The sequence below is a fragment of the Phasianus colchicus genome, chromosome 9 (genome assembly GCF_987193195.1).
Source record: "Phasianus colchicus chromosome 9, bPhaCol1.hap1.1, whole genome shotgun sequence".
Taxonomy (NCBI): domain Eukaryota; kingdom Metazoa; phylum Chordata; class Aves; order Galliformes; family Phasianidae; genus Phasianus; species Phasianus colchicus.
In genome coordinates, this window is record NC_143444.1 from 29,508,391 (window position 1) to 29,530,969 (window position 22,579).

The following is a 22,579-nucleotide window of genomic DNA, read 5'->3' on the forward strand; positions in this document are numbered from 1 at the left end:
ACAGTATGAATAATTTATCAGCAGGCCTACAAACTGGGGAAGGGACACTCCTGTGCTCTACTTGGCTAGCAGTGAGGTCGGTCACCCACCAAAAGGGGGGAGGGGTACAAATTTTCTGAGAAATTGAAAATTGCTCTCAAAACACGGGCTTTTCTTGCCAGTGCTTGCACAGAGATATCATAAAGAGACCAGTCCCAGAAGCACAGGGTGTTTCTTGCAGCACAGGAAAAGGATTGCTCAAAGCATTTAATGCACTTTAAAGAACTGCGCTTACTTTAATCTAGCTCTTACTTGGTTTAAATAACAAGTACAGTATATTCAGAACTAAAAAAAAATAATAAATCAATATTACTAGTTAAACATTCTCTAAAATGGATTTTATATCAACTTAAAGAAGTTTGAAAATACTGTAAGGAATAAACGTTGCTTTTAATCTTTCAAAGCCCAAGCTGTAGCATTACTGTTATCTTCTCTTGCCAAGTGTAAGAAGCGCGCTGGTCTTTAGGCACCCAGCAGTGTTTCCTGGAAGGGCAATGAAAGAGTGGATGGCGAAAGCCTGCCAAAAGGAAAATCAAAGCCATACCTGCAAGCTGCAGTACAGTTCTAGGAATCCCTTCAGACTTTCCTTTTCATGTGTTTGAAACTGAAACTTTTCAAAATGCTGGCATGCGTCCTTAAAATAATTTTTACTTCTGAAACCCAAAGAATTTGAGCGAGGTGGTGGGGAGGAAAAAAGGGGGAGAAAAGATGGGGTTAAATGAAGAAGGGAAGAAGCAGCATTAGAGGCAATTGGATTGTCCCAAAGCAGTCTCTTCAGAGGAAAAGAGCCTTAAAATGCAGGAAATCTGTCTAACCCCCTAACCGTTCCCACTCAGGCTGCCCTGCAGTCACAGATGTTACTGATTGAGTTAGATAGCAATTCCAAGCTCCCAAAACAGATTCCAAGTGAGAAAATAGGAAAAGTCCTTGGTTGCTATTAGATACGCATTCTGAAATAAAAAGGAGTATGGGCAGGGAGGAATTTGTGGCCTGGATTAGAGGTTCCATGGTAATTACCGAGCAATGGCAAAGTGCCTCTCGGGTGACCTGTGGAGCTTGGTGCTGGCTGGGAGCTGCAGTGAAAACTTCTGGATAGATGTCAGGGCTTTTTCTCCTGCTGTGATTTATCGATACATTTACCAGGAATGAAAACAGTACAGGTCTCTGAAAACATCACAGCAGCCTACAGAGATTAGATGAAAAAGTGGAGAATTTAGTAGGGGACACTAAAAGCCTTGTAAATGATGTATTCAGCTGTGCAATTAAATTCTATTGCTGAGTAATTTATTGCATCATCACTGAAAAGCTGAAGGGAAGTTATGAAGTCCCAAGGGATTGAGCAGGATATACCCCTGTGCTGCACCCAAGTACTCAGCAACTCTCAGACATCTACTGGCTGCACCAGCAATGTGGGAAGAAAAAAGACACACCACATGCAGGAATAACAAGTGTTACTTAAGAAAAAGCAGCTGTATTAGTCAAGCCACAACACGTATCAGCTGAGCAGATAGGTCCCCAGGTCTGTGATATATAGGGCAAGCACCCCAAGCTATACACAGCCTTATTGTCCCAGCCCACGTGGCTCATGCTGGGGAAAGTAGGAGGAGATACTGAACAAGGCCATACAGACCATCTGCTGGAAGAGCTGATGACAAAACCTGGGACCCTGGAGCCCCAGGCCCTGCCCACTGGGTTGCACAGAGCTTGCGACCACTGGCTGGTATCTTTTTGTTCTACTTTATGACATCCAACCGATAGCAAAAGAAGGCCATTCTGCATGATCCTCATTTGTTTTTGTACACTTAGGTTTTAGTTTGCTCTCATAGAAGGTTATTCACAAGTTCTAGGTGCCCTGGCAATTAGCTAGATTCACAGTCCAATTGGAATAAACACCTGGCAACATAATGATCCTCCTGCACAGAAAAAGCAAATCAGTCTGACCAGCCAATAAATCAAGTGGCAGAATATACCCCATTCCACCCAGCTCCAAATCCCATGCCATCAGGCCTCCTCCAAAGCTGTTATGTACAGATGGTTTTTTACATCGTGCCTGGAAGGGTCAAAGATATTTGAGCTGTTTCACACCACTGGGGCTAGGGACAAGCTCCATAGCCAGTGGGCATTGGCAAAATATGCTGTTGGCAGCCCTCTCCCTTCTCCAGTAAGGATCTTTTTTGCCTGCCACACAGGCAGTTGCAACTCACTCAAAGTGATGGGCAGTGCTTCCATTTGGAGAGGGACCAGTATGCACCTCGAAGACCAAGCAGTCTTCCAGGCTCACTACCTCTTTAGCTCTGTAAGCTGTTTTAACTTTACCTGAACATTTCTCAGAGACATCTGAAACGGAAAGTCAAAACCCTGATAGCAATTAGGAAGGGGTTAAACAAAATTAAGTGAATAAAAGGCTCCAAACGTTTTCAGGTAGTTGTGGTCAGCAAGTTAAGCTGAACTCTTTCTGGGAGAATTCACCATGTCTTTCAGACACATTTGTGTGTATTTCACTGTGACCAATAGTGTCACAGATAAGAGGTAATTCCCTTACCAAAGGGTTAACTCAGCACAGGAAGAATAGGTTGGACTAAAGATGAATTTCAGGCTATAAGTTTGGGAGAAGCAGAGTTAGATGAGCTGCTGTATACTTTTTGAGAGTAAAACATCCCCTCTGTAATACATTGTTTCCTTCAAGGCAACAAAAGAACAGAAAGAGATGGTAAACGAAGCAAATATCCTTGACTAATGAAAGACACGAGGGCTGGCAAACTTCAAATGACTCCAAATAGGAGATGCGAAAGCCCACCCAATATTCATGTTTTCGTTTTCTTTCTTTTTTTTTTTAAATTTTACCAAAATAATCTCTGTACTTGAAGTCTCATGCTAGCCAGTCTCCCATTAAATTCCCCATTTTCTGGTTTGGCTCAGAGGGCCGCAGCACGAGCCTGAACCTCTGCAGTCATGCAACCTGATGGCCACGAGAAGCAGCTTTATCCTGGTGACAGGCCAGCTCCTTTCCTTGGCTGCAGACACAACGGAGTGGATTCCTGAAGTCCCCTGAAGTATCAATAACATGTTTTTAAAAATGGATGTGCAACAAGAGTTGGATTTCTGGAGGGGGAAGTGCTACCAAAGTTATTGTTTCCAGCCTGGTTAACTGAATGCTCCATGTGAAACACAAAGTGAGGTGTGACAACACCTGGCCACCCACTGACGTAACAAGGAGGAAACACAAAGCCATTTGAGAATACAGACAGAACGTGGCATTTTGGCATTTTCAAAATGAAACAAGATAATTGTTAGTCTTTAGATAAATGTATGTTTTGGTGGGCACAGAAGAGAAGTGGGTTTGCACACATAGGCTTTAGATGGATACTTCCACAGTGCCACCCTCCATTTGTGGAGGGGAAAGGCATTTGAATCATTTTGTGCACCTTTAGCACGACCCATGAGCCATGACATTTGCAAAAAATAAAGAGGCTGGTTCAGTCATGAGTCAGATATTAACTTGAGAACCATTGCTGAATTAATTTTATATCAATAGCATTAATAATTATTGGGTGTTCTGATATAAGTTAGCATTGTGCTAGAAAATGGTTTAGGATATACAGAGTGATTTACACAGCAGATTGTGTCATGTGCCTGTCTTCTCTGCTTTTCATATATTTATTTGGAAAGCCAGGCAGATAACAAAAAGTAATTAATAGATTTGGCTTAAAAAAATGTTTACATATTAGTATATATTCTAGTAATAAAAACCTATCAGTTTGATCCCAGCAGTAAGGTTAAAAATGGGGAGAAAATACTTTACTTACTGGAGATGCAGCATGAAATTAATTGCATCAATCATCTAAAAGTCACCTCAAGTTTTAGAGGGTGGATAAACTCAATGAAATACAGGAGAAAGCAGTGAAAAAGAAGGCAGTCATGTCTGGCTACTTGCTCTCAGGAGATGACCAAGATGCTACTGGAAAGCCAAGCTCTCAGCTGGAGAATAATCACTGCCTGGGGACCCAGCCAGCCACACAGATACTGATAACACAAGAGACACGGTAAGACGGCCAGAAAGTTCTCTTGGTGGAAGCAGTGATTTACCTGCAGACCTGCAATACCTGGGGACAGCCTGAGGCAGGCTTTGGCAGGGAAATCTGGCTGTGGGTTGTTTGTCCTCCTGACCAGGTAATTTCTTCTGTGACACAAATAGACTCAGAATATTACATGAGATAAAAAACAGAAGGAAGCTGGCACAGTTAGTGATTATTTATTACCTATTTATTAGCAGGTAATGGCTGACCTGCAGGCTATAGTGAAGAAATGCATTAATCTCACTCCTAAATTACCAACAGTTTTGACTTCTGCCACTGAGCCTCAGAAATCTGTCTTGCAGTGGTCAGTCTGGCCACCAGATTAGCTTCTCAGCTGCTGCTGAGGAAATGGCTGTGTTGGAAGACTGTGAGTTATTAAATCAAAAAAGTGCATCAGTGGTGTATGAATACGAAGGCTATCCATGCATCTCTGCTTCCTACATCACAGAGCTGGTGTTGAAGTACCCAGCGAAAAAGCAGCAGTTGCTGCACAATTGTTGTTATTCCAGAATAAGACTTGAAAAGAAACAAACCAACCAACCATCATTTGACCACTTCAAATTTATAGGAATACCAAAAACTCATCACTTCTTGAATAGACCCAGGTGGGCTAGCAGCTGCTGGCAAACGTTCCTGCTCGAAAGCCTTTGTATTTTTTCTTGCAACGTAATGACACATTCTTGTTACATCCTCTTCACACTTGACCCCCAGGACTGCCAAGCCTGACATCCTCCAAGCAAACATCTGTGTATCAATGCCCCTATGCTTCTTCCACAGGCTGTCCCTGTATCATAAGCTATACCAACAGGAAGCATAGACAACCTCATTTGATGTAAACCAGAGCAAAAGGGAGAATGACAAACAACAAGTGGGGTAAGAGGGAGACTGTGAAACCAAAGCAAATAAAATTAGATCACATAGCTGCATAATTGAGCCGGTCCCTGTTTCCAAATCTTATCAAGGGACTACTTTCAAATGTAATTATAGCAAATTATAGCTAGCGATGCCAACCTACACACCACTGCTTATAAGCATAGCAGAAACTGGTCACATAGAGTCTCTGGAAGAGAAGAGGGAAATGGCCAGAGGATTTCTGGGAATACAGGTACACCCAGGCTTTAAAGTGCCCTATGACTCCTTTATCTGACCTAATAACTGGAACAGAGTTGGATTATGTCTGTAGGGAAGGTCCAAATGATCTCAAATCTTAGGAAGATCTCTCTTTTGATAAGACCCAGTGCTCACCTACCCTACAAACTTCAGGCTTCAGCTTTTTAGCTGTTTTTACTATGGATGCCCAGGTCGTGCATATTAACAGAGATGCTGTTCAGGAATTAAAAGGGGAAATAAAAGTAGGCTGCAGGTATTTTCTCCACCCAAAAGCAGGGTAGATGAACCCTAGGAAGAATATCTACACAGACATCATGAGACAGGTCAAATTCTGCTGGTAAACGGTCACAACAAATAATAGGATTGTATTTCATTATAACACAAGCTGTTCTGCAAGGGAAAAGGTCTTTTGAGATTTGTTGCAGAACTGCACAGATCACCTTATCTGTTCCTACTGGAGTGATTCAATTTGTTGTAGTGTGTCACAGATTCAAGGCCAGAACTTTGCTAACCCTAAGTGCTGTATGATTAACAGCCTCTTGCTACAACAAATTGCTGGTTTGCACTCTGCAACAAACTTCTGTTTGCAAAATTTGATCTAATGTTTATTGTAGAGCTTCATGTTTTGCATAGGATTTTGCTTCAGGGAAATTGGGTTTCCAGTATCTATCTCATTTCAGTGCAATTAGAAGCAAAAATCTGATTTTCTTTTAATTCAAGGTAGATCACATTTGAAGTATCACCGTGAAAGAAATGTCCTGCAACTCACATTTTGATTTATGACTACTCCTTTCAGAACAATTACTATTTATACATTCATTTATCGTGCCTCTTGGTGTCATATTTTTGGCAAAGTCACTGGACAATGTAGTGTGTCCCAATTCTCCCTCCATCAGAAAACATTTAGCCGAATTGCCTTTTAATAACGATACTGCCTTTTAATTTTGCAAAATGAGAATGTGGATTGTACCACTTTACTCAGCTCTTCCTTTGATTAATGGGAATGCACTTCTGCATACAGAGAATGAGGCTTCATGCATTATGGCCTGAAACAATTCCAATATAAAGTTTCAAGTATAAAAACCCCAGGGAACTTACAATGTATTGCTTTAAGGTAGGTTTGGGGTGAACTGAAAGGTGAGAGAGTGGAAAAGCAAAGGTTCTGCTGGAAACAAGGCTGTTTGTGGAAACCAAGTCAGTGCCTGGATGTATGTATTGCTTGGATAAGGACTGGAGAAGAAAAGAAAGACACTGCTGATAATGATAATAGATGATTCTGTTTGCTGCTGTCTTCCATCATAGAGAAATACCACAGGCCAACAGTTAAACATCATCTATTTTAATTAGCATCTAAAGCATTTAGTTATCTATGTAGTAAGTAACTGCAACAAAACTATGTCAGGCTGGAATGCAAAGAGGGAGTTGTGGAAGGAAAAGCAATCTGATCTGTGCTCAGAACTGTGGCCTCCCTTCAGATACCTAAACGCTTACATCCTAAATTCCGGCTGACATTTGAAAAGGAATAAAAAAATGAAGGGGAGGACAAAAACAACTGATATGAAGAAATTAATTCTCCTGCCCTCAACTTTTCAATGGGCCAACTTTTGGACATAAGCAGGGTTACATGCTGGCACAAATGCCATCAGCACACTGCTCAAGCAGTGTATGAATGGACTGCTAAACGTTCACAAACTTCTACATGTTATTCACTATTTAAAGTATGAGATATTAACCACTTAATTTATTTTTAAAATACTGACTATTTGTGATCTTAATTCAAGCACTGCTTCCACTTGTATCTTATAGGGGATGGATGGGAACCACAGACATGTGCAGCCTCCACGTCTCCCTTCCTCCAGACCAGGCACGCTCCCCTTCTCAAAGAGAAAGCTTCCCAAATGCTCACGGCACCTACATTACAAGTGAGAGCATGCAAGACGTTTCCAGGAATCACTTGCTCTTCCTCACACTGACTAGTCTGGACGTACACCCTGTGCACCTGGTGCCTCGGTCTCAAACAGGGCATCCCAATGCTCTCAGCACCGCCCTGCAGCAAGTTGTCTTTATGGCCTGGGGATTCGGCTTTGACCAGATTGTTTAACTCCGCTTCGTCTGGTGAGCTTCCCTAACTAATGGCCACGTTTTCATTGAGCCTAGAAAAAAATGGAACTACACTTCTGAGTGCAAAGCTGCTCTGAACAGCTTGCCCAGAAGTACAGTTACTGAAAATGTTTACACGTGTAATTTTATTGCAAGTGTATACACAACAGTGTCTTTATTGATTACTTTCCCAGTTATGGAAGTGCCTCACTATTTCAATCCCCCAGCTCAACCTGCAACCTTTCCAGTTCTATCACGCACCATTTAAAGCTGTTCTAATATTAGCAACTCTTTATTTTCACAACCTGGTTTTTCCATATTTTCATCCCTGTGACCAGCAGAAAGCTCACTGCCAAATAACAATGAGCTCATCTCAAATGCTAATGCAGCCAGTGCCAGGTGAACAAATTGTCTATTATTAGACTTTTTCATGCACTAAGAGCTTTTGTTCCCTCCTTGCCTGTCTTAACACCTGCTGTTGCAATGTGTATCAACTTTCAGAACATCGTTCACACTAACAACAGAACATAAGATGTACTGGGGAAATTGCTCGTACAAAAAGTGATTAAGTTTTGTAAAGAGAGCTTTGTCAAGTAAAAAGGAAAAAAAATAAGGCACGTGGTGATGGGACTGGAGTAATTATGAACATAAATAAAAAATCTGCACTAAATTGATGCAACAAAAAGTTAGACATTCAATGGCAGTAAATTCATTCAGTAGCATTCAGGAAAACACAAATAGTTGTGAGAAATGAATTTGTATTAGTAGTAGTAGTAATAGGATTTTTTTTTCCTTCAGTGAGTTTCACACAAATATAGAGTGTTTGACTGGTGTGTGAAAGCGTTGATGGGATTGTGTGGGTTGGGCATATGGAAAAGGTGTAACCCAAACCCAGCAGCTTAAAAAACACATATATAGATATTTAAAAATATTTAGTAGTGTGATCCAAGCGTTAGAGAAGGAAATTATAATTAACAGGTTATAAGGTACGTTATGAAGAGGTCTGACTTGTGCTGGAACAAGAATAGTCATTGCTCATGGTATGGAAATGGACTACTGTTCCTAGGTGAAATGGTATCTTTTTGCTTTTCACTTTTTTATTCTGTCAAGAAAATCATAGTTAGAAGGTTGCTTTTACAAAGTGGAAGAGCAATTGACCTGTGGCTGAAGCACCAGCAGAAGCAACGTGTCAGGGCAGGCAAAATTCCTGTCCGTGGCTGAATCCCTTTTCCTCTCAGCAATGTGCACTTACAATAAAATAAAATTCCTCTTTATCCACCTATCAGCTGCCATTATCTATCTAGATTGGGATCACTTCTGGCCAAGGACTGTCTCTCCCTGTGTATTTATCCTATGTGTAGCACATGGGGACTCCAGGCTCAATTGCACGCAGGGCACACAGTGAAGACATCTACAGGAATTGAAACTGAAAAGTTTTTGTTCCTTGTTACTGTGGAACAAATTCTGACCTTGGTTTAGTATCTCTATCAGAAAGCTAAGAAAAGCCAATTTCTAGAAAATCAGAGCTTAGGTTTCAGATGACTTATTAAATATTCAAATAACAAGAAAGCTTTCCATACAAATAACCCAACAAATAACCTCTATACATAATCGAGTTTCTCTGGCTTTTCTCTTCTTCCTCCTCCTCTTCTCCTGCCTCCCCCAGATCACACTACGAGGATACACATAAATGGCATCTCCTGCACAGGACACAGCCTCGTAAGCTCATGCTTCTATGGAAAGTCTTGCATGGTTCTGGCTGCATTTGAATTATATCATTCTCAGATTGAAATTGAGGAGAGAGAGGAATCATTACTTTTCATATTGCTTATTTAAAAAATATAACCAGTCAAAGAAGTTACGAAAAGATATTACTTACAAGAAACAGAAGGACAGTGAGCTGAAGGATTTGCTCTACTTAAATAAATCCAAATGCATCTGCTAAAACAACAACAACAAAATGAAACTCACAAAAAAACAACACAAAGTTACTTAGGGTGTTGATCAGAATTATTTAAACTTATTCTCTATTACCTGCAGTTATCACCAGCTTGGCACGTGGCTCAGCCTTCTGGCCAGACCTCTGGAACCATGGCAGGAGAAGCAAGTTCACCACAGCAACTGGCCCTCACCCTGAGACACCTGTGTAGCATTCTCTGCTTCAAGTTATCTAAGTATCCTTTGCATCCACTTCGTTCTTTCAAGAGATGTAAAACAGTTATGGGTGCAAGGGGGTGAGAGATACAAGCAACTCTTTTCAAAATGAGCAAAAAATTAGTTCATTAAGGAGTCAGCAGGTAGGACCACTGCTCTGCTCAGCCTTCCCAAAAATCTACACAAAACGTGGAATGTTAACTTTGACATATTATAACGTCATAAATGGATTAATAGAAAAGTAAAATACTGTAGAGACAAATGAAGTAGATACACAGTAGGGGAAAAACAAGAGGAAGTTTCGCTTAGGTGGACCGGAGTTTGCACGAGCTTACGCAATTTAAAGAAAGAAGTTTGGAAAAAAACAATCATCCATGCAAAAATCTGTTGAGTGCACATCATGAAGTCTTGCTGTTAGACATAATAATCCCTATTTTTGTGCAAGATTTATTCTGAGCATTTGTTATTACACCTCTGAACATAAACATAAAACACATACGAAAGCTAATAGGCAGGACAATTCACTCATATAGATCATTCAAAATGGATTTGACGTGGTCCCTTGTATCAGATGGCCAAGCACATCTTTCTTGTAAGATCTTTTAACACGTTGTATATCCATCAGCACAACAGAGACGTTTCTGCCTCTGGTGTTTGCACGCTGCTGTCACATGACCACTGTAAAATAGGTTCAAGGGGCTCATGAATCTGCCTTAGCCACCAAAGATAAACAAATCTGGAACTCATTAGTCTTCACACGGCAGTGTTTTGGCACACAGAGGAAAAGGAGTTATCAAGACTAAATTCAGAAAGGTTGATATATGTATCTACATCTCAAAATGTCTGTTAAACTGCCAACATGCTTCACATAGTCCCTGTGAGGTTTGTATTTTTTCCTGCATTGTTTAAGCTGTCAAATGTTAATGTGTTTCTGGCTTAATTTATTACACTGATATGACAAGTTATGAGCAAATGTATTCTTGTTTACTACTGTTAATATTTTGGTTATACTCATTAAGAGCAGTTTTAAGATTAGTCTTTTTTGTTATTTTGCATAGTAGAAAAGAAACAAAAGTCTTTACCAAGGACTGCATCTCACTTCAGCTTACAGTACAGGCTTTTAAAAATAACTCGTCCAATTAACTCTTACAGCATTCCCAAGGACTGGGATGAATCCCAGCAGAGGGGTCTCCCAAATCCTGCCAGATACACAATGTGCCTGACCGCTTGTGGGATGTCACATGTATAGCAGAGATGCACGTTTGCACTTAGGGAAAATCCAGAATGTGGTCTTAGTCAGGTAGAGTGTCTCTCAGCATAGCAGGAAGTTGAGATTCATGGAATTTTCTGTAATGTGGGCAGGACCATCCTCTCCAATATTAGGGAGAATACAAAGAATCTCCCAGAGTTTTCCCTACTTTAGGCAAAGTTATTTTCTTGAGTTTCCTAAGAGACTGCCCATTTTGTTGGAGAGGCAACAGGGCTCACAGTGCGAATGTCATGCTCTGCTCAAAGTGCAGAACCCTCACACACATGGGCACTGCCTGCAGTACACAATACATGGAAAACACATTCTTCAGGACGTGATGGAGAGGTTGATGCAGCTCACAACCAAACCTTTCCCATGCTGGCCTTCATTTCAAGCAATGCTGCCTCCTTGACATGTGGTTACAAACTGATGTTGGAAACACTGGGACCACATCAGCCTTCAGGCTTCACCAATGCTGGCTGATGGAGACTGTATTCACTGCCTGCCCCCTAACACTGCTCCTGAGGTTTAGTGAATACACATATTTCCCAAACAATCATGTCTGTTTGTTGGCAGAACACAGAACATCTTTATACATATACAGCACTGTGATGAGCACTTATAATGTCAGGCTGTCATTCACACAGCGTGATATAACATGACATAGCTCAGTCACAAATACTATTGTGACAAATTTAGAAGTAGAGTTGGATGAAGATTTGTAATTTTGGCACAGGAATGATTTTAATATTCCAAAGTTTGTTTTCATTCTGATTTGGAAGGAAAAGAAGGAAATCTAGAAGGTTTGAAAAATTATCAAACAACTCAGATAAGTTTCTAATTGAAATTCAACTTGGCTGCTCAACACGAAGCAGTGAAAGTGGAAGTCCCAGATGAATGAGGGTCTCAGGGCTAAGGAGACACTGCTCCCAGGCTCCTGGCTTCCCATCCATACAAAAAGCCCAGAGCTGCAGCAACTTGCCCAAGAGGCTGTCAAGTTGCCAGTCCACTTAGACTCCAATCTCTCTTCCATCCTACAACCAGCTGCCAGCCTGCTCTGGTGCTCACAGAACCACATGTCCAAGTAATCACCTTACAGATGAATCACTAGTGGGGCAGAAGCAAGTCTCCTGCTCTCTCTAACCTGCAGGCATACAAGTGAATATCCAGAAACAGAACTACATCATTTCATGGTAATCATGGATGTGATCCAAAGTCCCAGAATTGGAATTTCTAATTTATCACCATGCTACTACATCTTCCATGGAGTAGTACATGCATTTATATTTCTTTACATTTCATGCAGATCAGCAGCCCTACATGTACTCCTCCAACCGCCTACCACCATATTCCCCACCTGGATGCCCCTTGTGTGACCTGGTGTAGGGATCCTGCTTTGGCAGGGGGGTTGGACTCGATGATCTCTGGAGGTCCCTTCCAACCCCTACAATTCTGTGATTCTGTGATATTCATGTATTTATTTCTTTCAATTTTGTGTCATGCCTTCTGTAAGAGAATCAAATTCCTAGCTGCCACAAGCCAGTCCAGCCATCCTGATAAAACATGCCCATTTAAAGAGGTCAGTAATACAGAGTTTGTCACAGGCACAGTTATTTTCACCTATAAACAGAGGTATCCCTTCCATCCAGCTAACAGATTTCCAGATCAGGGGTGAGGCAATCATGGTACAAACCTTCTCCAACTGCTTAACCACAAAAGGCACCGCTGTCTTCTCCATGGCTTATAGTAAATCACTGGTACAGCTTTCATCCATCTACACTTCACCACCGTTGTGTGAAGTGGCCTACAATGCTGACATTACTTCTGTCTAAAGTCTCCCTCCTTTATTCTCTTTGTAATGTTTCTTGACTCACATAAAAACTCTGCAGAGAATGGATCATTGAGCTGTACTCATGTTTGATCGTTCCGCTCTCAGTAGATGGAATATGTTTTAAGGCATAAAAGTACATTGTTTCATATGTATATGAAACTCAGTGATGATGGATAGATCTCAGAATGCATTGGAAATAGAGCACCTCTCTAACAAGTTGTCAATCTCAATTAAGACATCAACATGTCAAATTAAGAAGATACTGCTGCACAGCCTATTGTTGAACTGCATGTCAGGTGAAATAAGCACTAATTATACACTTAGCCAGATATGTCTATTCAATATTACTTCAAAACTAAGGTCACTGAGTTATTATGAAGTGGTAGTTTACACTATTTTGGATCCCACCAAATGGCAGGTGGCCATACAAATATGCAACTCAGCATGTTCTGCTTGGTCCCCACAGCTGTGCTGCCAATCAGTTAAGGATGGCTGCAAGTAAATGCTAATTAGCTTCTGTTGATCTGCATATTCCAGCAGCCTCCCAGGATTCCCATTTTGATATGCAAGATTGCCAGTTGGGTATGTGATTGAATTAAGAACCAGAAAAGATTTTATCTTCCATACAGGAAAATGTGGGTCTGAATCCCCAGCAGAGGCTGTTATCACTCTGATTTATGTTTGGCAGTGTCTGTCATTGGAGTGGTAGCAAAGGCTCAGTGCTAGAGGGTGCTGCCTGCCTTCCTTTGGAAAAAGTGTCTCCTTATTAAGAGCAAACACTTACCATCTGGGGTCCGACCCACTCCTAGCTTTTACATTTGCAAGGGTTCCGCCTGTCTGTTCCCCACTCAGGGTCCAGCAGATGCTCTTCTGTAGGTTGACTGCCTCTTGAAAAATAGAATATGAGAAAAAAATAAATAAAGTGTAGAAAGGTTTGGAGTTGGTGGAGATTTTTTGCACTGATAGGATTGTAAGAGGCAAAAAAGAGATTTAGCAGGGTTGTAAATAGCCCATTAATAGCTGGCTGGTTAAGTTCACAAGGACTACTTCAAAAAGAAATGGCTGGAAAGTTGTACTTCTGGGACCAGAGTGTTTAGATTTTGCACCTGTACTTCATAAGGGAAAAAATATGATCTCATTATGTAAACATTACAATAACAATTTTCAGAAATTTTGCTTGGCTCTGCTAATAGAGAGCATTGGTTCCCTGTAGTGAGGAAACAATATTTCTCAGAAACTGCTCACTGCATATGATAGCAAAATAAAATTCATCTCGGTTGTGACTTTTCTCTCTATGGCTTGATCCAACAACGGAAGAAAAATGATTATTTAATTACTGTGCCAAGTTTCTGTAGGTTGATATCATTTCTTGACTTTAAAGTAAGTTTAAAAAGTTGGATGGTGAAACATTACATGCCGCTTTAAAATGATAGGAAACAGTTCTTCCTTAGGGCTTTTAAGTTATTTTCTTTTTAAATGATGCCATTCTCACAGTAACAATGCTTGCTGGCAGTCTACTGTAAGCAAGATACTAAGCACATGACCAATAGACTTGTTCAGTAGGGCTGAGAGGAGAAATTAATAGGCAAAATTCTATTGCAAAATTCTGTAGTGTATTGAACACACAAAAGCTTGACACAGAATTACAGTCAGCAGAGATCATGTACCCATGTACTCTAGCACCACTGAAAATGAAAACATCGTCCCCTTCTGAAAGGTGTCAGAAATAGAAAAACATAGCACAAATGTGCCCCCAGTATTTTCAAAATTGCTGTGTTAAGTAATAATGAAAAAAGATTAAGGAAATGCGTCTTAAAATAAAAAATTACTTCCAAGTATTCTAAGTCAAACAAGATTTGCCATCCTCTCTTATCCTTGTACAATTATAAAGCCAAAAGGAGTCTTGGGCTTAATTGTGAGAATAACCAATAAATACGTATCTCTTTATTTATCTGTGGGATAAACCAAGGTGTAATATGGGGAGAAATGGAATCCTATGTTTGATTCCATCAGTTGAGTTTTATCTTCAAGAACAAAACACCTTTTTTATGCGTTAAAGGTACACTTCCTTTTAAGAAAGGGGAATTATTTACAATTGAAACTGAGTATTGTTAAAGTCTGGTAAACCCACATTTTTAGCTAAGTGGGTTTTAATCAGGTACACATTATGATTGTATCTATAGCTCCAGTTCAACAGAGCAACGAAGCACATGGTTAACCTTTAGTATCACTGAGAAGTCAATGAGAATTATATGCTTTGTTGAGTTACGGCCTTAGGCTTCTCAGGTTATTAAAAGAATATATCATGTTTTTCTTTATTATGCAGAGTTCAGAGACCAGACACTTTGGTAGGTGTCCTGTTGTGGTGTTTTGTTTTTTCCCAGTGACATTGCAATTTCAGAGTCAAGAGGAGGATTAAATGCCAGAGCTGTTCTGTACTATCCTGTGTGGTAGCATCAGACTTTCTGCAAGACAGTTTATTTTAGCAAGGGTATTCTCACTGGTAAATCCTCCAAGTACACTAGAAAGCATGTTTGTAGCAGAAAATGCAAAAACTCATGCTCAGCTCATAGAGTAACCCAACTTCTCTTTGGTCTTTAACGCATACAGGAAAGAGCATCTTCATGCCTTAACGTATTGCACAAGCCACAAGAAACTCAGAAACTAGCATAGCAGTAAGAATGTATAAAATTGGAAAACATCACTGAAATTGAAGTTTAATCCATTTTTGTGTTTTAATTATTATTTTACTATCGACGAGCTCCAGAAGAAGATTTTGAAGTTCTCTGTGGCCATTTGTCAGGTTGCATAGTGGTACATAAATTATCCAAGCTTGGCCAAAACAGACACAGACTTTCCAGTCCAGGAAGGATGTTGGGAGAGAGTGGAAAATATTTCTGTGTAAGATTTAAAACAACACACACACACAAAAGAAAAAACAGCTAAATGTTGCTTTCTATTTCTCACAGTGGCTGAAGAAGTTATCAGGCAGCTATTTTAAAACAAAGAAAATAAAAGATGATTTCTTATACATGTGAAATAGGTGATGTGATAGGTAATGAAAGGTAATTGTGGAGGATACGATGAAACTCCTGAGAACTATTTCTTGTTAGACAACGTTACACCTATGCACAGAGAGAGCTGACAAGCTGAAACCATTACATTTTGGATAAATATTCTATTAATCCATCCTTTTATACCAGTTACTGGTGAAATAGTGGTGAATACTGCTTTGCAGGAGGACTAAAATGAAAAAAAGAGTGTAACATAGCAACGTGATTCCTTAAATTGAAATAATAAAAACTGTTAGTTGACACATTCCCAGTATTCACCCTTCAGTGTTGCCTGTAAACAAGTGGATTCCCCCCAAAATCCCCCCAAGGCTCTGATTTTCACTCCAGTTACCTAACTACATGAATATGAATCAGTTACATCTGTAAATGAATAACCAGATGTACAAAAACAAGTTCCTTAAGTGTCAGAGTGAATATCAAAGAAATAAACAAAAAGCCCTATAATACATCCCTCTTTGATCTCTCTTCCCTAAGAAGTAAGAGCTTCTTTTCTTGAGTTCCCACAATACTTTTAGTTTAACTCTAGGACAAAACCTTGCCCCAGCAATAGGGGCTGAATCAAGATCTCAGAACTCCTGGGTATGAGTACTCTTCAGGGTAGAAACACTGACAAAACAACAATTAGAAGGGGAGAAGTCTTAAAATGGCAGCATAGATCTGAATGATCTGAACCAAACCACAGCCAAGCTACAGACATATTCAAATCAATTTCTCAAGAGGTTGGACAAGTCAGCTTTCAGGAAGAAGCTGACCTGCTTAATTTCAGGGATGAAGTAACATAATACGTTTTCTCAGTTCCAGGATTCCTGAACTGAAAGGTGGTGCTGCAAAGCAATGGCTTGCTCTTCCTTAAGAGGCTTCAGCATCTAAAGAGCCAGACACAGGCAAAACACACCCTATGCTCTTGTCAGCCTGACCAGAAATAGGACATCATAGAAGTTCAAACAGATAAATGTTCTGAGTTGCATCCAAATATATACGGATTTTTGTTATTACACCTTTTTCATGGACAGCAGTCCTCAAAGCTGAACTGCTAAGATCCAAAATTTTCTAAATTTTGAAAGCTTTTAGGAAGTTTAGTTCATAGCCACACATCTTTCAGTGAGAACAATGAGGGAGGACACTCAGACTGACAGCAAGGGAGTAAAACTCCCATTCTTTCCTTAAACACAAAAATGATGAAAACATTTATTATGAAACATATTTTCCATTACTGTATTGTAGAATGTAAACAAGTTCTCATGACATATGGGGCCATGTGTTTCCTTAAAGAGGTGTTATGTATGTCAGAAGCAGCATATGTACCGTGTGATACAGCTACCACCATGGTAAGCATTTGTTATTGCCTAGTGAACAGGTGCATAAAATCCCCATGTAAACAGATGTCATAGCTGCACTGACATCTCTTACTCATGTCTTCTCCTGCAGGAAAATGAGGGGGTTTGTTTCCCCCTCTTGGGTGTTTAATGTGAATGGCCTAAACTTACACATTTGCATCTTCCCGTTTTCGCATATGTATCTCCTTCTTGATTGTACAGTAGCTTTTAGAAGGAAAAATAACCCAGATAAGATCTGCTTTCTACAAGAAATTCCATGATACCGCTCTTTTCCAAAGCCTCCATACACACTGTCGGCTTCCAAGTCCTGCTTCGTAAAGAAATTAATTAAATGCAGAGAGTCCTGAAAGGTTTCACCAAATTTTCTCTTGATTTTACTCCTAGCCCCCGGGAAGACAAATTTTCCCATTTAGAAAAAGAAAAAAAAAAAAAACAATGAAAAAATGGGTGTTTCAGCTGTGGCCTGTTAGGAGAACTAAAAACACTCTCATGGAAACACTAGGAGGGTGTTTGACCTGTACTCCTTAAAGTCTCACTTTGCAAGATGATGCTTTGCAGGTGGATGGATCAGTATGACCAGAAGGGATGCAACTGAAGTCTCAACATAGCCAAGAGTCTCTGCAGACACACTCAACCCAAACTCACTCTGCTCATACAGGAACATTGTCTTTCCCCACCAGAGATCTCAGAATTACCTTCTTTCTAGTCACATGAGCTTCCAGCACAGTGAGATTTACACACCATACAGAGTGGAACCCTTAATTATCAGGTCAGTTTTGCAAAAATGACACAGTCCAAACTGTTTTGAAACCTTCTAATCCCACAAATGCTTTAAAACACCCTTGATTAAGGTAAGGAGGAAATATAAATACATTATTTCATATAATCAAACGTTAGCATTCAAGTCAAACAAATTTACCTTTGCTGAGCATGGTATGGCTTCACACAAACAGATACAGTCATAAGCACCATATCTAGCTTTTTCCTTTTCTCATTCTTTCATTCAAATCAAAATATTTGCAAGAGCATTTCAATATAAGCCAAGGTAGTTGCTCTCTACTTTCTCAGATGTGATCAGATTTGTGTTTGTCCTTGCCTGGTACATATTAAAATAATAAATTTTCCTCCCTTTCACCCTTCCATAGCAAAGTAGTCCACTTCTGCTCACATACTAAATTTTTAATGCATTTTTCATTTTAAATTCCTTTAGCACTGTTTCTGTGGTTCTTGCTTGCTTTCACACTCCCCTTAGCTATGATTTGCTGCACAAAGAAAAAAATAAAGCCAGCCCAATCTTACAAAGTTACTTAAAAAGACATTGTAATGTGATCATGAATGCAGGCCTTAATCAAAGCCTGCTAGAAACATGCCTATTCTTTGCTTTTATTTCAACAAGCTTTAGATCAGTTACTCCTTCAGGAAAAGTTTATCAGCACTTTTTTTTTTTTTAAGCCACAATAGCCTTCTTTCCAGTAAAATCTGACACAGGTGTTAACAGGTAGGGTGAATCTGAGCATGCTCAACACCATTTTTTTTTTTTTTTTTTACGGCACTTTCTGACAGAGCAGCCAGGTTGACCACTGTCCGTGAGTTGGAAAAGGGCACTGACCAACCTGCATGGGTGGGAGAGAGATGTCCCAGCTCAGCTCATCTGGCTGCAGACTGAAGACATAACATATCTTCGTTAAGGTTTCTGTAATTTATTTGTGACAAACTACAGCAGAGTGTGAGCCTGCCATTAATAGAAAGTATCCTGTGACCTCAACCCTGCTGGTAGAGGTGAACTGATGCAGTGAAGCAATTGGCTCACAAGTCAAGGAGATGGAAAGTAAATCCACTGGGGACTACTGGAAAACAGGGTCTATCCAGGAGAAAAAGGGTGAGATGGAGAATCTTCCCTTAAATGAAGAGAGATGGATATAGGAAAAAATAAAAAAAAAAAAATGTATTTCCAAATAGGAGTAGAGGTGGGAATTGAAACAGCTCCCTTTTTTTGGAAGAGCAAAGCTTCCAAACACCATTACCAATCCCATCCAAAACACTTGTCTGGAACAAGAAATATCTGAGGCTTGAGGTAGGACAGAGCAGCAGAGAGCAAACTTCCCTGGCACCTTCATCAGCCCTCGCAAAAGGCATCAAAACTTAATTAATCTAATCGTGTGCTTGGAGTTGCCATTAATCAACAAATTGCTCCGTGCCAGTGCAGAGGTGTTAATCATCAGCCCACATGCTGCAGGCCTGGATAGATCAAGACAAAGAGCATTGGCACCCACAGCCAGGCACCTGCAGAAGCTGCAGTGGGATCCTGCACTGCACCCATGTGGACATGACACTGCTCTACTGGGTGCTCTTGGCTTGGGGCTTCAATTGTGCTAACAGGGGAAGAGGATGGTGGCATCCATGGTCCCAGGCAGGCTCCACCAGACTTTGCAGCAATCCTCTTACCTCCAATAAGTCCTGCATCTCATATGTACTCAAAGGGAGCTCATAAGCAGGAGTAGGACAATCTCTATGTGCAATCTGATAGTAATAGGACAAGAGGGAATGACTTTAAACTAGAAGAGAAGAAATTCAGGTTAGATTTTAGGAAGAAATTCATTGCTCGGGGCACTGAGACCATGGCACAGGCTGCCCAGAGCACTGTGGTTGCCCCGTTCCTGGAGGTGTTCACAGCCAGTTTGGACGAGGCCCTGGGCAGCCTGATTTAGTATTTGGCAACCAGACCATGGCAGGGAAGCTGGAACTAGATGATCTTCAAGGTTCTTTCCAACCTAAGCCATTCTATCCTATATCAGCACTATCCAGGTGATTGCACTGGCCATCCAAAGCAGATCTAGCTCTCCATCTAAAGGCTGAGAAAAATCCTCCCTTTTTCATTTTGTATCACTGTATATTCATCAGGTAGGGAAAGAAAAAAAATGAAAATCCTGCTTTCTGGCAAAAAGATGGCCAGGAGAAAGAGGCAATTTACAAAAATGGAATCAAGCGTACTGGAAACACAAAGATCAAGTCAAGAAAGATCATCTTTTTGTTCCAGAGTAATATCTCAGGACACAGAAGATACAATTTCACATTTCTGCGCTGCCAGAACCGTTCTTACCTGGTTCTGATCAAAACATCTCCTCACAGCATTCCCAACCCACGAAATGGAGCAGTAGCATTTCTAGGGACACTGTGAGGTGTTGCACCACTGACTCCAGAATGCCAACAGTTATTGCTAATTGGGTTGCAGGTGTGTCGCTAGGTGTGGCAGCAAGCTCTCTTCCCTGACACTACCTTCCCTAACCTCTCATTTCTGAAAACATCTCCAAAGTGTTTTCCGGGAACGTTTCTCAGGCAGGGTCTGACCTGACATGACACAGCTGTGCCACAGATCAGAAGAGATCACAGCCTAGAGCCAGAGGTATGGCTGCAGGTTGGAGCAGGACCCGTAATGCAACAAGGAACTGGGAAAATAGTTTCCTTTCTTCTCTGTTTCCTTTTGTTGCCTTTCCAACACACTAAGCATTGCTATGGCAGGGAGAACGTGGTCCGCCAGCTTACAATGATATTTAAATTTCAATTATTTAAATAGAATTAAGAGCTCTACTACCATTTCCCAAGGAAGTTTTCCACAGTTTTTATTTCAGAGCAAAGGAACAAGTTACTCTTCAAGCTTGAGCCCAAGGAAGAAGAATAACCATCCTGCCCCTGAGGCCATTACTCTCTCCCCACTGTCTGATCATTCCACCAAGTGTGAACAAAACTGTCTTTAACTGATACCAGGAAATTCATTTTAGAAATGTACTTTTAGATTCATATCAAACCTGAAGATCTAAAACAGGTATTAATATGCCCCTCTGTGCCACCTCTTTGAATCTGCATATCCTTCCTGAGCTGTCCTGGTCTCTCTGAGAACATTTTCCTTGTGAAAAATTGATTCCTCCATTTTTCTTTGTGGCAGGAAAATCATTGGCTGGAAGAAATGGAGAGATTCATCCCAAGATCAGCCCCTCCATTCCACTCCTCACTCAGTAACAGGGCTGGGACAGGCAGATGCATAGAGAAAAGGACTTTTGAGTCAATATTCAATTACATACTATGGCAGCGTGAAGGAGGGAAGAAAATCTTTCAGAGAGAACTAAAATAACTTCTTATCACAGAATTGACTCAGTTTTTCCACTTATAGGTAGGGCTAAGGTAACTGCACACTTTCATTAGAACTACTGAAGAAAAATAACTAAATTAATATTAGGCATTTTAAAACTCAGATCCTAGAATGAGAATTTTTGGGGCAGGAGGTTAGGACAAGTCTAAACAGAGACCTCTGACAGCCCCTTAAGGTCATTAGGCAAGGCACAGCAGAAATAATGTCAAAAGACTGATGAAACAGAAAACAGACAATCTCCAAACATTTTGTCATCATAAAGCAAGTAAACAAGTGAATTATGGAAGGCACTAGATACTGCAAAGTTCATAAGCTACAAATTACTGGGGAAGATGGAAGAATGGAAAACTAAATACCCACCCTGACAGTTAAGAATGGGTTTTCTAGGAAGAATGAAAGCACTACAACATATGTTACGCTGTGAAGCATCACCCAAGGTCCACCAAAATGTAGCTCCAGGGCCCTGATTTTATGTCCCTCCAGTAGTTGCTGGTGTTTGTTTTTGCATAGCTTTGGCTTGCAACATAATGCTGCTACTGAGCAGGGTCCCCATGAAACTCAATTCCTCTATTTTATGTTTATAGAGTTCTCTCTAGCGATTAATTCCTGAACACATATTTCAGCCTTTCAGCTGCACGTGGCACAGGAAGCAAAAAACGTATTGCACCTATCTTATTTCCATTCTCCCCCACGGGACTAAATCATTTCTTTTTTGGCTGAGCAGCGCTGCAGTGAGGTTTTGCTGTGATCCCACAGTTTTTAGCACAGTAATGCTGAGACACTGCAGGCCAGGCTGCTGACAGCTCACTGACCATGCTGGAACTTCACCCCACTTCTCCCAGCAACATTTGATCCAGCACCCCAGCTGTGGCATTTTGCAGCACTGCAATTACCCAGTTATGCCTTGACTGGGGTTTGCTGACAGAAAACTAGAGAAAGCATGTTCTACATCAGTTTTCTGATGGTTGATTTGCACCCCATGTTGTAATGAAGCTGATATGCAGCAGATCAAATAGAGCTGAGGTAAAGCTGCATGACAGCTTGAAAAAAAAAAAAAAAGAAATAGGGGAAATAAAAGAGAAATAAGTGATCCTTCATTTCTAAGGACTTCCGTGTCTTATCTCTCCAGAAGATTGCTACAGCTAGCTCAATTATTACTTTCCTGGGATGTCTTGTTTGTTTCCACTAGACGGAAGTAATATAAAATTATGCAAATCAGATTTCTTGAAGTAAAGAATCACGGACCAGTCAATAATGTTTATGCATTAAGAAAGGGCAGCTCCTCCTGGAAGAAATAACACAGGGAGCCGATCATAAGTAAACATTTCTAAACAGACAAAGGGCTGGTCCCTGCAGCACAATATATTATCATATTTCCACATAATTAGTTTGTTTTCCACTTGAAATCAGAAAACGATTCGACATTGCATTCTATGCCTCAGGATGGTGCATACAGTACAAT

The 22,579-nt window shown here is 40.5% G+C and overlaps 1 long non-coding RNA gene across 2 annotated transcripts in view; it reads right to left on the bottom strand.

Annotated features, from left to right (window-relative positions):
* Positions 1 to 9,204: 9,204 nt before the first annotated feature.
* LOC149916914 (uncharacterized) overlaps positions 9,205 to 22,579 on the bottom strand; it is a 54,051-nt gene continuing 40,676 nt past the window's right edge. For both annotated transcript variants that reach the window (XR_016469383.1, XR_016469382.1), the window contains exons 2-4: positions 13,344 to 13,446; positions 9,360 to 9,522; positions 9,205 to 9,266 (exon numbers count right to left, since the gene is read on the bottom strand). This is a non-coding gene — a long non-coding RNA (uncharacterized LOC149916914). The remainder of the gene's footprint in view (positions 9,267 to 9,359; positions 9,523 to 13,343; positions 13,447 to 22,579) is intronic.